Genomic DNA, 14,996 nt, shown 5'->3' with positions numbered 1-14,996 from the left:
TGTCACCTTGCTTTTCGGGTGAAGACCCCCGGGCCTTGCCTTAAACACATACACCCCAATAAAGCATCCCCACCTGACCCCTGACACTGGGTTTGCATTTCATTGCAGTATTACCCTCTCCCCGACCCAGGCAGACCCTCGTCTCCGTACTAGTTTTGAATTCAGCTGAAAAATAAAGGAGTTACATGTACACAGTTACCAATTATTGCAGTTCACATCTTTATGATATCTCCATAGGCTGTTTATAGATTGACTGCTCTTTTTCTTTACTGTGGGACTGGTTCTTGTTCTCATTGACTTTATCCCTCTTCACTGTGATGTAAAAATTTTGCAACTGAATTGTGATTAATTCATTAATTCATTTAATCATTCAGTGTTTCTTGAGCATTCATTATGGGCCAGGCAGTGTTCTAGGCACTGGGGATAGAGGGACAAACAAGAATGAGAAGATTCTTGTTCTCATGGCTCTTATATTATGACTAGAGGCCTGGTGCATGAAATTCATGCAGCGTAGGGGGGAGAGTCCCTCAGCCTGGCCTGCACGCTCTTGCAATCTGGGACCTTTTGGGGGATCTCTGGGATTGGGCCTAAACAGGCAGTCAGACATCCCTCTCCCAATCCAGGACCGCTGGCTCCTAACTGCTTGCCTGCCTGCCTGATGAACCCTAACCACTCGCCTGGCTCCTGATTTCACCCCTAAAACTCAAGCTTCTTTTTTAATTTTTAATATTTATATTTCTTCTTTATTTTTTAATGTTAAAAGTCAAGCTTCTTGAGAACATGAGGCATTTAACATTATTCCATATTCCTTAGAGAGAGCTAAGCATGGTAAACACAGCAAATCCTTAATACTTATGGGCTTCTGTACAAACACTTTCCAACCAGGAATGTTTAATAGGCAGTCTCCAAAAACTTGAACTGGAAAACCTAAAAGTAGAGTGCTCAGATTTCAGGCATCAGGTTCTATTAGCAGGATTTCTATCCCAATTAAACTCTAATTCTGAGCTCTCAACAGTCTGGACAAACTGCCCTTCACTGTCTCCAAAGTTTCTTATTCGTCACTATCCCATTTTCCTTTCCTTTTCTTTTTTTTTTTGAGTTCAATGTTTTATATCCACATCGGTACCATACAAAACCCATCTGACAGCCTAGCTGGACAGGCAGGAGGGGGAGTCCATGGCAACATAGAAAACCGGGCTTCTTGTCCCAAAAGAGAAGAAAATGGGTTTACAGTCAAGGAAACAAAATCAGAACCCAACATGATCAAGGAGAAGTCTTGAAACTGCATCGAGCGGAGGTGCTGTGGGCAGTGGTGCATCTCAGCTGGTCTAGCAGTCCCTGCAGTAGCCTCGGTTCCTGGGAAGCCCGGGGTCAGATAGGGCCCAGCTCTTGAGGTTATTTTTTTAAAATATATTTTTATTGATATCAGAGAGGAAGGGAGAGGGAGAAAGAGAAACATCAATGATGAGAGAGAACCATTGACTGGCTGCCTCCTGCACGCCCCTCACTGGGGATCGAGACCGAAACCTCGGGCATGTGCCCCTGACTAGAATTGAACCTGGGACCCTCTGGTCCACAGGCCGACACTCTATCCATTGAGCCAAACTAGCCAGGGCTCTTGAGGTTATTTTTAATAATTTTGCTTTTGGGGGAGGAGGGCTTCTGGGCAGCAGCTCCATGTGGGGGTAACCGGTGTGGGTTTCACTTCAGGGTTTGGACGGAAGTTGGGTCTGTGGGGTGGGACCCACCCGGCCCCAAATGCCACAGCTGAGATTCTTGGAAGTGGCAGTGAAGTTCCTTCCTGCCTTCTTCCTGCCCTGACTCCAGGGGCCTTTGTAAACATGGCAGGTACAGGGGAGCTTGGGGGAACTGTAGGAACTGGTGGGAGTAGCCAGAGCCAGGGGAAGGCAGTGCCCATGGGGAAAGGTAGCATGGGGTGGAGGAGGTATGCTCCTCTAACAGAGACTTAGAGGTACAGAGACTAAGAGAGACAGAGAGGACAGAGATGGGGATAGAAAGAGTGTCAGGAAGAGAAAGACTCAGAGAAAACAAGAGAGAGATTGAGACAGAGAAAGATTCACAAAGAAGAGAGACAGACAGACAGAAAGATGAAGTCTTGCTCTGTATGAGTCAGTGGGCTGTGGGGGATGGGGCCAGGCCGGGGCTCGAACGGATGTGCCAGTGTGACGGTAAGTGCATCATTGTGTTGCAGGAGGGAGGTGGGCTGGTCATGCAGCACCAGTTCCTTTAGAGACCTGTACAGGTTGTAGGGCTCCACAAAACGCAAGCCAGTGGCCCTGCGGTGGATGACACAGTGCTGGGTATCGCCGTCCACCACCACAGAGCAGGCATAGCAGCCCCGCTGGCTGCTCTCACGGATGAGGAAGGTACCATCCCTCTTGCTAAACAGCATTTCCTCAGCCTGCGTGGGGTGGATCTTGCCCACATACCAGGTTCGTTCCTCATGGTGGGGGAGGTCATCCTCATCCTCCACCAGTGCATACTGGTCTTCAGGCTCATTTTTGATTCCCAACCACTTGTTGATTTTCTTCTGCTGGAAGCCTTTCTGGGTGAGCCATACCAGGTACTGGTCTCGGATCTTGCGCTGCTGCATGAGGTCTGGCTTCAGGCTGTTCATGAGCTTATTTTATTTTATTTTTTTTAACATTGTTATTGATTTCAAAGAGATAGAAACATCAATGAGAGAATCATTGATCAACTGCCTCCTGCATGCCCCCTACCGGGGATCGAGCCCGCAACCCGGGCATCTGCCCTGGCTAGGAATTGAACCTCCAGGTGCATAAGCCAACTGTTCATGCGCTTATTGATCTCTGTCCAAGGCCTGTGTCCGCAGCTCCTGTTCCAGCTTCACGTGGCTCTCGTGGATCTCGGTGATGCGAGACTTAAGCCGTTCTGAGTTCAGCAGGATCCTCTGCATCTCTTTTTATTGCCCGCTCGCCCGAAGCGCTCCAGATACTCCTTGCTGCCCTTCTCTTGAGTCTGGACCTGCTCTTGGAAGATCTTGATGGTTTCATTGAAGGCTTTGATTGAGGTGCGCTTCATCCGTGATTCCTGGGAGGTGCGTGTGTACTGCTCCTAGAACTGGTCGTACTCCCGGCTCTTGTCCTCTGCTTCAAACCAAGGTAACCAACGAAACCTTCAATTCTGATCTCCCTCGCCCAAGGGAACAGCAAACCTCAATAGAAATAATTTCCCGCCAGAAGTCACGTCCAAATACTGCGAGACTGGGACTATAGGGCTGACTAGTCTATGCGCAATAATTTAGGCGCCCAGGCGTCCTCCACAATCCCACAATCCTCTAGGCGCCCAGGCGTCCTCCACAATCCCACAATCCTCTAGGCGCCCAGGCGTCCTCCACAATCCCACAATCCTCTGGTCACATACTTCTGGTTTTTCTAGCTCCACCTTAAATGGTGTTTCCTTCAGTCGCTTGCTAGTCCAGGGCCTCTAGTTGGAGAAGATATTTCTGTTCCTTGACGTTGATAGCTGTTTACTTCTTGGAATCAGTGAAGTTTCGGGAGCCCTGCTGCCGCCCTGAACATGTGGTTCCCAAGCGCACTCCTGAAACAACCGCCCATTCAGTCGGAGGCTGGCGCCCTCCCGGTTTGCAATGAGAAAGGTACTGTGCTGAGCCGTTTTCCAATCGGATCTTCCTCTTCCTTCCCCAGCATATTCCAAACTTACTCCAGGCCGGCCATCCCAACCCTGCAGACCTTAAGACCTTCCCCTCTATTTCTTCAACTTTCCCCCATCAGACTTGCACCCTATCGAGTTGCCCCTAACTGCTCCCTGGGGGGTGGGGCCAGCCTGAGGAGAGGGGCCTGGTGTTCTGGTTTCTGGTTGTTAGGGTCGCTGGCTTTTTATACACTAAGTGGCCAGATTATTATGACCACCTAACAGGCAAATTAGCTGTAATTTCGCGCTGAAGTTGCTAGAGGGCCAGATCATTATAAACGTCTGAATAGCACAATATACCTAAGTATCATTGCTGATCAAGTTCATCCTATCCTGTTGATGGTGTATCCCAACGGAGATGGCTTCTTCCAACAAGACAATGCGCCATGCCAGGGCGCTCGTATTGTGCAGTAGTGGTGTCGAGAACATGCGGGAGACTTAACCTTGCTTAGGTGGCCCCCACAATTACCAGATCTCAATCCAATTGAGCATTTGTGGGACGAAATTAAAAGAGCCATCAGGCAGCTGGTTCCACAACCATCAAATCTCACAGAACTGGACAGTGCTATTCATCAGGCATGATGTCAGATTCCTCGCATCACCTTTCAACATCTCGTGGAGTCAATGCCAAGAAGAATCGCTGTAGTATTTAAGGCAAAAGGTGGCCTAATGAAATACTGATGGGGGTGATCATAATAATCTGGCCGGTCATAATAGTCTGGCCAATCAGTGTATATATAGATGGGGGAGGCAAGCATAAATAAACCAGAAAGTATCAGATGGTGATAAATTCTTTGAACAAAACAAAGAATGACAGGGCTGTGTTTGGGGCTCTTGGCATTGAGTGAGTAGGGATGGTCTTTATGATGTGAGGTGACATTTGCTGATTTAACCCTTTAAATTCATGAGATAAATTTGCAACTTACCCTTTACCCCTTCCTCTCAGAGTCTGAATTTTTGGGTCAGTGTTCTAATGTAGACTGTACAACTCCCATTTCCAAGGTGACTATGAATGGAGACTAGGGATCAGCAAATTTTTTCTGTAAAAGGCCAGATAGTAAATACTTTTTGCTTTGTAGGCTACACCTGTGTCTGTGTTGCAACTAACTACATAACTTGGTGCTGTTTGTAGCACAAAAGCAGCCATAGGCAATATGTAAATAAACAGAAAGGGCTGTGATATAACCTTATTTACAAAAACAGTGGGGGACAGGCCACCTTTGGCCCACTGACTGTAGCTTGCTGACTCTCATCTCCATGGCACTTTCCTCTATTTACTTCAAAGTGGGGGCAGCAGCCCTTTTTCTTCAAGGAGCGAGCTGCCTCCCCACTACATAGTCCTTTGCCTTAACTTTTCTTCACTAGAAAAGAAAATCAAGATAGAGTAAGTCAGAAAATTTATACAATAAACAAGGAAAAGTAGAAAAACGTTAGAGCCTTCCCTTCATCCTCTAAGAAGAACCACTGTTAAGCTGAATCTTTTTAGATCTTCTATGTGTACACATATGAGTGTACACATATAGACATAGAAATAAAGTTTTTAAAAAAAGTTTTGTCTTCCATTCCCTTCACTTTCCTCTCCTACCTAACTTTCTTTCTGTCTGCCTCTCTTTTCCTCCCCTTCACTCTGATATGAAAATTTTGCCACTGGATTGCAGTTTGTTCATTTGTTCGTTCGTTCATTCATTCATTCATTCTCCTCCTCCCCTTCCTCCCTGTTTCCCTCCATCCCCCCTTTCTTTCTAACACATGTGGGATTATTCTGATACACTGTTTTGCATTTTGCTTCTTTCACCCTCCATTACATCATGGTACGCCTCTCTGGATTTGAGAGGCACACATTCCACTGTTGGTGTCCTGTTATTGCCAACCGACATGACGTGAGTGTCGAATTATTTTTGGTGAATGGTGCTAGGAGCAGGTGTAGAATGCTGAGGCATTCTACATCTCTTCCCACACCACCTCGCTGCTGCTGGAGTGTCGGCATGAGAGCAAGTCCCAGGCCAAATGCCAGCAGCTGTACAGCCCTGTGCTGGCAAGCAGGCATGAACAGCTGGTCTCGACTTTGGAAGGGGGATCTGTCTTGGTCGTCAGGCTCGTAGGCCAGCACTGGCTGGAAAGGCTTGCTCCAAAGTAGATACTTTTAACAAAAGGATTGTCAGACTCCTTTCTCCACATAGTGCAGAGAAATAGGCCCAAGGGACCTCGGTGTACTCCCTCCCCATGTGGACTGTTAGAATTGTCTTAATTTTTTTTATTACTTTATTCATAGAAAGATTATAAACCTGCTACATGATTCCAAGTGAATCACAGATTCCCCTACTTCTCATGTAGACAAATGAAAGAAAAATATAACAGACATCATATATCCTTCATTCAGAGTCACAATAACATTTTCCCACATTTGCTTTGCTTATTATTTTCTCTCTAAAAAACATATATACACATTCATACATAGATATGTAAATTATAAACACATGCATCTATATTAAAATTTTTAATTGTGGTTCCAAAGTAGATCACATATCATGTATCTAAAATAAAACATAATTCTAGTTTTTCCAGTTAAGCTATCTCCAATATCCTTTATGCCAATTAGCTAGCCCTAAGGGGCTGAAAAAAAAGAATTTTTCTCAAGTAAATTTCTGTCTTTAGTTCAGCTGCTCAGAAATGTCAAAGTTGAGGCTCATGGGATTCTTTTTGCTTTTGTTCGCATTGCAAGATGTTCACACCACGAGGGCCAGGATATGTGTTTTATTTTTGATGTATCTCAGTGGCTTGGAAGAGTGCTGGGTGCTCAGCAAATATGCATGCACTGAATGTTTGCTGAGTGGCTTCTTGTGACTCCAGCTATTAGTTAAGAGCTACATGTAGCAGAAAAGAGGCCAAGATGCAAAAGAAGAGATAACCTCTATATCAAGAAAATGAAAGCTTACTGGGAAATCCTTAGCCAGGGATTTAAAACCCATAGCTCAATCCATTTGAGCTACATTGGCCTGAACTCAGGGCTACCCATAGAGAAGCTGGAACATAAAGTTTTAGCTTGGCACATTACTGCCACCCCCATAAAAATATTAGATTATTTTCTAAGTCAGAACGAAGAGGAAATGGATATGAAGCAATAATAAAGACAGTTTTTGCTGGACCTTCGGCACGTGCACATAGACTTGTCTGTGCAAGACCTGAATCTGGAAGATGTGAGAGATTGTTAGACAGATACATAGCAAGTGGTCAGGCCCCAGGGAAAGAAACCAGAGCATCTACTTCTCAGAAAACTGATCAGAATCATCAGAGAAACAGCCTGAGCGTGAACTTGTGACTGCTTTCTGTGTGTGACTCAGATGTTTTATTTGAGCTCAAACTAATGAACCTGATGAGTCATGCAATTCCTAAAACCAAAAAATGGACTTGGAGGATCAACAACTGGCCTGAGCTGAGCTTCACGATTGACCAGTACTGAATTGATAAGATAATGGATTATTTAAATCAGACAATCTTCTTTCTTTATGAACTTTGTGGCCTTTGCCCTTATATATGTTGTTCTTATCTTGGGTTGGCGAGACCATCTTCCCAGGGTTCTTATACATCATGCATAGCCAGGACTGGCTACAGGCTTTGTGGGGCTCAGAAAAATGAAAATGTGGGACCCTTGTTAAAAAGTAAGAATTTCAAGATGGTGACTGGAAATTTAAGTCAAGCACAGGACCCTCTGAGCACGGGGTCCCTGTGTGGTTGCTCAGGTCATGTGCCCATGAAGCTTGCTGTACACTGTACACCTTTATGTGATGAAGCACTCAATGTTTGGGCTAATTGTCTCCGAGTTGTTTTTTTTGAGAGTTTATCTGAAGACCCCATCACTCAGGATTGGATCTTTCCCTGTTGAATCTGATTTTCCCACTTCCCCTGGCAGTGAACTCAGACTAACACTCATGATGAATCAGAAATTCTTATTTTGTCAGAAGCAATTAGGAGTGGCCACTACAAAGGAATTATTCTGGTTAACCATGGGGATTGAAATACGATTTTTTTAATGTGTTTCTTTTAATGACTCTACTAAAATGTCAGTAAAAGAAAAGGTATGAACACCTAAGAATAAAGAGAATTTTAAAGGAGAACAGCGCAGTTGAAAGATTAAGAAAGTTAATTCTTGGATGGACCAGGAGAGTATTATGCTAATCGAAATAAGCCAGTCAGAGAAAGATAAGTATCACATGATCTCACTCTTATGTACAATTTAATGAACAAAATAAACTGATGAACAAATAGGTCCAGAGACAAAGAAGCCTGGAACAGACTGATGAATTTCAGAGGGAATGCGTGGGTGGGTGGGTGCTGGCGGAAAGATTAACCAGGGAATTTATATGCATATATGCATAACTCATGGACACAGACAATAGTGTGGTGAAGGCCTGGGAGGGGCAGGCATAGTGGAAGGGGTCTATGGGGCAAAAAACAAAGAAGACATCTGTAATACTTTGAATAATAAAGATAAATTAAAAAAAATAAAGTTAATTCTTAAGCCCTACAAAGGGGCAGGAAGAAGCTAACAAGACATAAATTGAGTCTCTGCAGAAGTCCCTAAAGATTCAGGAGCTGGGGACACAAGGTATTTCTAGGGGTAGGAGTGGGCTGGTACTAAAAATGGAGAGGCAATTGAAATGAAGAGCAGTTGTACTGGAGATTCCTTACCTTGCCCCAGTAAAAGATTGAGGGCCACTTTTCTCTCTGGAGTTGAACCACAGAGATTTTGGATTTGGGGATACCAGTTACAGTTGAGGACAGTAATCAGGTATCAGATTGAAAAGGAGAATGAATGAAAGTCTATAAAAGTGTTCCCTAGCCTGCTTACCCCGATATGGCTCCCAGAATGCTGGTGGCAATGCAGAGAAATCCTCTCTGGGGAGACCACCAACTTGGAGAAGAGTGCTACCCTATCCCCAACCTTCAAGGCCAGTACCCCTCTAAACTTCTCCTTGCTGATGTGTAGGAGCTAAGAAGCCTTGCCCAAGCATGCCAAGCTGAGCCTCACTCTTAAATATGAGTGGACAGCTGAGCTTTTTGGGGAAAGACACAAAAATGAAAAACAAGATCAAAGTCAACAAATAGAAAAGGAACTTGGAGGAAGCAGAATACAGAGATTAGATGTCAACTTCAAAACACTATAATTAATATTATATGAGAGATGAGAGAGGAATGTGAAATAGCCACTCCCAATCACTTTTTATTTCTAGTCTTTGTTGAAATCATTCTTTTTGTAACATCATCACCTCCTGATATTATATAGTATATCTACTAGCTCTGTTACTTCCAGTTGAAAGTAAGCTCTATGAGATCAGGGACTCCATCTTTTTCATTTATCAAGACTAGCACAAGATAGGTGCTCAGCAATATGATTAGTTGAATGGATAAAAACTCTATTCACAGACAAGAACAGGGTACTATAAAAGAGGAACAGTAAAGATCAGAAAAGACATTGTAATAGTAATAGTGTGCTAAGAAAATTTAAAAATTCAATAGGAGATTTGAAAAAGAAACCTGAGAAAATATCCTCAAAACTAAAACAATGGAAAAGAATAAAGTAGACAATAGCATTATATCTAAAAAACAATGTACATACCTTAATTAAAACTTTATTGCTAAAAATGCTTTAAAAAAGAACCTGTTAAAGAAAACAGAAGAAAAATAGAAGATCAGGCAAATTATTTTAACATCCAGTAAATAGAAATTCCGGAATAAAAGAACAGAAAAATTAGAGGGTAGATGATTGCCACAGAAATGATAAAGGACAATTTCCAGAGCTAAAAGATGTGTTTCCAGAATTGAGAAGCGCACTGAATGTCTAGGAAAATAAATGACATCAGAATTGTCTTAAGGCACAATCAGAAAATATCAGATTGCAGGGAAAATGAGAAAATTCTATAAGGCTTCTGGGGAAAAAAGTAAGAGACTACAAACAACAAATGAGCATCAGAATGGCATTGGCTTTTTCAATAGCACACCTGGAAACCAGAAGACTGAGTGATCTCCAACCTTGAACTCTATACTTAGACAAACTATTAAACAAATCTAATGGTAAAATAAAGAATTGCTCAGATATCTTAGGTCATAAAATACACCTCTCACGCATCTTGTCTCAGGAAGCTACAGAGAAAGTGGCAAAGTTAGGAAATAAACCAAGAAAGAAAAAGATCTAGGATCTAGCAAACAGGGAATCCAAAGAGGAGAGAGGGAAAAGGAATTCCCATTCTGAGGGTGGTCCTGGGATGACAACTGTGCTCAGATTGGAATGGCAACCCATCCAGAGAAGAGTAGGGGTGTGCAGGGCCCCAGGAGATGTGTCTCTGAGAAAGACTTTGAATGAATACCTTATCTGAGGTATTTGTATGGAGATGGATTTTTAGTTCTGTTTGGAAATAGTATGGGGATAGTTTGAGTATAGATTAATTATAGGTACATAAAAAAAAACTAAGCAAGTGAAAAATAAGACAATTATTAATTCAGGAGAAACAAAAAAGTTATATAATAAAGGGTACAATAAAGTTATATAATAAAGGATACCAAATGACTTAGCTATGAATTCTATTTTTATAGTCATTCATGTAAGGACTATACATCAGTTTAACAAAACAAAATCTCGATATAAGTTCACTGAGAGAATGATATACAAGGGATAAAGGGATATGGATGTGGTGTGTGGGTTAAAAGAACTAAATTTTTGTTTTGAAGTAAAAAATGAAAATCTTGAAATAAAAAACTGTAAGCATGTGTTCTGGAAATATGACGTTAGACACCATAACAAACAAATGAGAGGGTTGAAAACAATTGCTTCGGGGTGTGGAGCGTGGGCATAGGGAGGAGTGGGACAGGGAAGCTTTTTCTTGTCCTGAGCCTCGTGCTCCTGTTTGATTTTTTAAATTGCACAATGAAGTCCTTTGATAATAAAAAATCATTAAATAAAAAGCAGTGCTATTGAGGAACTGGTCTTCGGTATCACCTCATCCTTAATCAATTGGACTCATGGCCTGATGTTAACAGTGAGGGCTTGGAGACAGCTCATCACTGGGGCTTAGTCATGCGAATGCGGTATCTTCTTTGAAGCCATCACGAGCTTATCATGTTCTCTTACTTTCTGTGGGAAAAGAAGGTCTGGGAACCAAGAGATGGCAAAGGGCACCGAGTCTCTCACTCATTTAACGACAAAGAAACATAAAAATAGCACATGAACATTTGGCTAATTTTCCTAGCTGAAAAAAAATCCTTCCAAACCTTCTTTTGAGCTCACATCCCCTTCAGCTATTGCCTCATTTTTTCTGCATCGGTTTACAGACACATTTCCCTAAGTAGTTGTCCATACTCATTGTCTTTAATTCTTCCCCTATTCTCTCTGAACCTATTCCAGTAAGCTTTGACTCTCACTACTCTACTAAAAACCACTCCCTGCCCCTCAAATCATTAATGGCCTCCATGGCATGAAACCCAGTGATGAACTCAGTTTAGATCTTAACGTATTAGCAGCGTTTGACAGTTGATGATGTTGGATTCCCTGAGTCACTCTCTCCACTTGGCATCTGCACAGCAGGCTCTCCTGCTTTTCTTCCTACTGTGGGTTGCTCCTTCTCTGTCTCTTTGGTGGTTTCTCCTCATCTACCAACCTCATCATGCACAGGTGCCCAGGGCACAGTTCTTGGATGGCTTCTCTTTCTCACCTATATTCACTCCCTAAGCATGCTCAGGAAGTCTCATCGCTTTAACAATGCTCTGTAAACTAAAGACTTCCAGATTTTATATTTCCAGCCCGGAGTTCCCCTCTGAACTTCAGATTTACCGATCCAGTTCCCCTTTTAATCTCTTTACCTGGATATGTCTATAAGGACATTTTTATTAGGTCCAAATCCAAACTCTGGTCTTTCCCCCAGCAAGTGTGCTCTTCTCACAGCTTTGATCACATGTTAGTGATCAGGTCTCACCTTGGTATTGTCCTCTCTTCTCTTTCCCTTGAATCTCACATCCCATCAACCAAAACTTCCCATTGTCTGTACTTTTCAAATGTATCCAGCAGCTGACCACTTCCCATCATCTCTGTTGCTACATCTCTGGTCCAAGCCACTGTGATTGTTCATTTGGGTTACTGCATAGCCTCTTAACTGATGTTCCTGCTTCTGCCTTTGCCTCTTTGCAGTCTATTAACATAAATTAAAAAGCTAGAACAATCCTTTAAAAACTCCAGTCTCCCCCCCCCCCCCCGCCGCCCCCACTACTCACACCTCTTCCCTGGCTTCCCATGTGACTCTCCTTCCAGGAATGCCATTTTCCCTTACATTTTAAAACAATTTACTTTATAAAATTTGAATTGATGAGCTTAAATTAATAAAGTACCACGACATATCTTCCTGGTGGGGTGTATCGTTATTCAATATAGATGATATTGGATGCTTTTTGGGGCTTCAAGTTCTTATTAAATGAATATTGCCACACATGCTTCCCTTTTAAATATTTTTTTCCTTCTGTTACTGTCAGGGCAACTTCAGCTATGCTGCAATAACATATAGATCCCAAATACCTGTCTTAACACAACATTGTTTTATTTATCGTTCATCTTACGTATCCAGAGCCAGTGGGCAAGAGGTACTCAGGTTAAGGGATGCTTCTGGTTTCACGTCAGAAGAGGAGAGAAGCTGCGGGTCCCATAGGGGCTTTCCACTGCTTCAGCCTGGACATGATGGACATCTCTTTCCCTCACATTTTATTGACCAAACCAGTCTTACATGTGCCCAGGCAGGAAAAAGAGAAATGGGATTTGGTGAACAAAAATTATGGTCTTTGCCTCAATCACTTTTAAGATACATGTGTCTGAATGTCAAAGGGAGTATATGTACCATCATGAAATTGTAACTACATTTTGGTTATAACATATGTGTTATTCTTTAAAAAGTCCTACTTATATAATTCCCAAAGTCAGCTCTCTTCTTGCCTCTGCTTCTGAGGTAGGGTGTGTGGAGTCTCCATTTTGCCCCGAGGCCACTCTACTGTGGAGCTCAGCAACTCTTCCAATTCTTTGAATCTTTACAACTTTGAGCCCTAATTATCCTCATTTTAGAGATTGGAAAATGTAGGCCAGAGAGGTCATGTGCCTTATCTGAGGTCACACAGCATGTAAGTGGCTGAATCAGGATGCCAGTGTGAAGGTCCTGATTCCTGGCTTGGTTTTAGAACTTACTCTGGATTGGGGGATAGGCTATCAGAGAGGAAGGCTCATCTTTCCTTCTAGCCCCGTAGCTCTTTGCTGCCCTCTCTTGACTTCCTCAATGATGATCTAGTGAGAAGTGGCTGCTGCAATGAACACTTAGGTTTTGACAGTCTCTAAAGTGACAGCCTGTGTTTTCTGGTTATTTTATCCCCTATCCCCTCTGTTCTCCAGGTGCTGAGTATATAGTATGGATTAGTAAATATTCTTATTGATTAATGTTTGAGAGCCGTGACCCTGATGTGGGTGTTAGAGTACCTTGATGAGTTTCCACTACATGCTGATCACTGTACATACATAATCCCATGGACTCCTCAGAGCAACTCCATAGGGAGAATTATTAAGTCTCTATTATAAATAAGAAAACTGACGTGCAGAGGGGATGTATTAATCTGCTCATGGTTATGCATTTGTTACCATTTATTCTACATACTGTTAAAGACCATTTATTATCTGATGGATACTAGTAGGTGTTGGGATAATATTAATTAAGGTCTCTGAATTTAACCAGTTAGTCAGAAATGTAATAATCAAATTGACAAAAAGTGTATCTGGGGTTTAAACTCAGATTATTCTGATTTTTTCTTTTTAATAAAACTAAACCATCATGGCTATGTTCTTTCAAGAATTATTCCCATTGCTTTCTTCATGATGTTTTCTCTAAGTCTTCCTTTCTCCCTCCTATATCAGATATAAAAGCATACTTTAAGTCTTCATTCCATGGAGTCTCTAGGGTTACAGAAGCACAGGTAGTGCTTTCTCTGCCCTTTGATCCTGGGAATGAAGGTCTAGATGGCCTCTTCTAGGGATGGCAAATCTATGTCATTTGTGAGTCACTGTTTCTCTTGGCTTGAGCTCCATAGCAGACATTGCTAATCAACAGTAACATCCTTTCCAAGACTCAGCCTGGGAATCCTTCTCTTTGCTTCCTCGCTGGCCTATCTTGAGTTTCTGTAAGACTACGTTGAAGATTCTGTAAGGCTCTGCTCTAACACATAAGGCAATGTGGGCTTGTGGATGGGACAGTCTGGTTGCATCTTGGTGGGGAAAGCCTGGGGTGAGCATGAATCTCAGATGAGAGGAAGGAGAACATCAAGTCCCTCTGGCCATGGTGGTTGACCTGACTCCTTTGGAGTCAGTGAGGTGCCATCTCATGACTTAGACTGTTGGAGAGGCGTGCTCTCTTTTCCACTGGACTTATACATGTGAGGATATAAGTCTGTCACCAAGTGGAGAGGACTTGTTGATGATGAAGTCAAAATAGAGGACAAAACAGAAGGAAGGGAAAAGTTGACCTTGAAAATCTTGTTTATATCTCTGGGACTCTTTTTAAAATTATTATTTAATAAGTTTTAAAAAATTTTGATTTTCAGAGGGAAGGCAGGGGTGGTGGGCTGGGTGGGGAGTGATTAACTGGGGAACTTATATGCACATATGCATAGCCCATGGACACAGACAATAGAGTGGTGAAGGCCTGGGAGGGGTGGGTGCGGGGAAGAGGGGGTCAATGGGAAAAACAAACAAACAAAGGGGACATCTGTAATACTTTCAACAGTAACGATAAATTAAAAAAAATTGATTTTAGAGGGAGAGGAAGGGAGAGGGAGAAAGAGATAGAAACATCAATGAGAGAGAAACATTAACATTAATAGGTTGCCTCCTACATGCCCCCTTCTGAGGATCAAGCCCAAAACCCAGGCAGGTGCCCTGACCTGGAATTGAGCTGGTGACCTCCTGGTGCATGGGTTGACACTCAACTACTGAACAACACTGGCAGGGCTACATCCGTAGGACTCTTCATACACAAGCCCATAAACTGGAATTCTTGATTAAGTTTGAATTTTTTTTTAATTTGCAATCAACATATTCCTGATAGGCAAGGTTTCATTTTATCAATAAAGAATATGAGAACCAGAGAGGGGGAATTGGTGTCCCAATGGCACATGTGTGGAAAGTAGCATTCATTACTCCGCCACTCATCTCTAATGAACTTTGGGATTAGAAACCAATCATATTCTGAGTACATGGAGGTTACACAAACTTGTAATCCACGCAG

General features: G+C 42.6%; 1 pseudogene; it reads right to left on the bottom strand.

Moving 5' to 3' along the window:
- Positions 1–1,966: 1,966 nt before the first annotated feature.
- On the bottom strand, positions 1,967–5,573 carry LOC132241928 (phosphatidylinositol 3-kinase regulatory subunit beta-like; annotated as a pseudogene).
- Between the last annotated feature and the right edge of the window lie 9,423 nt (positions 5,574–14,996).

Source organism: Myotis daubentonii, chromosome 9 (genome assembly GCF_963259705.1).
Source record: "Myotis daubentonii chromosome 9, mMyoDau2.1, whole genome shotgun sequence".
Lineage (NCBI taxonomy): Eukaryota > Metazoa > Chordata > Mammalia > Chiroptera > Vespertilionidae > Myotis > Myotis daubentonii.
This window is presented reverse-complemented; position numbering and strand designations above follow the sequence as displayed.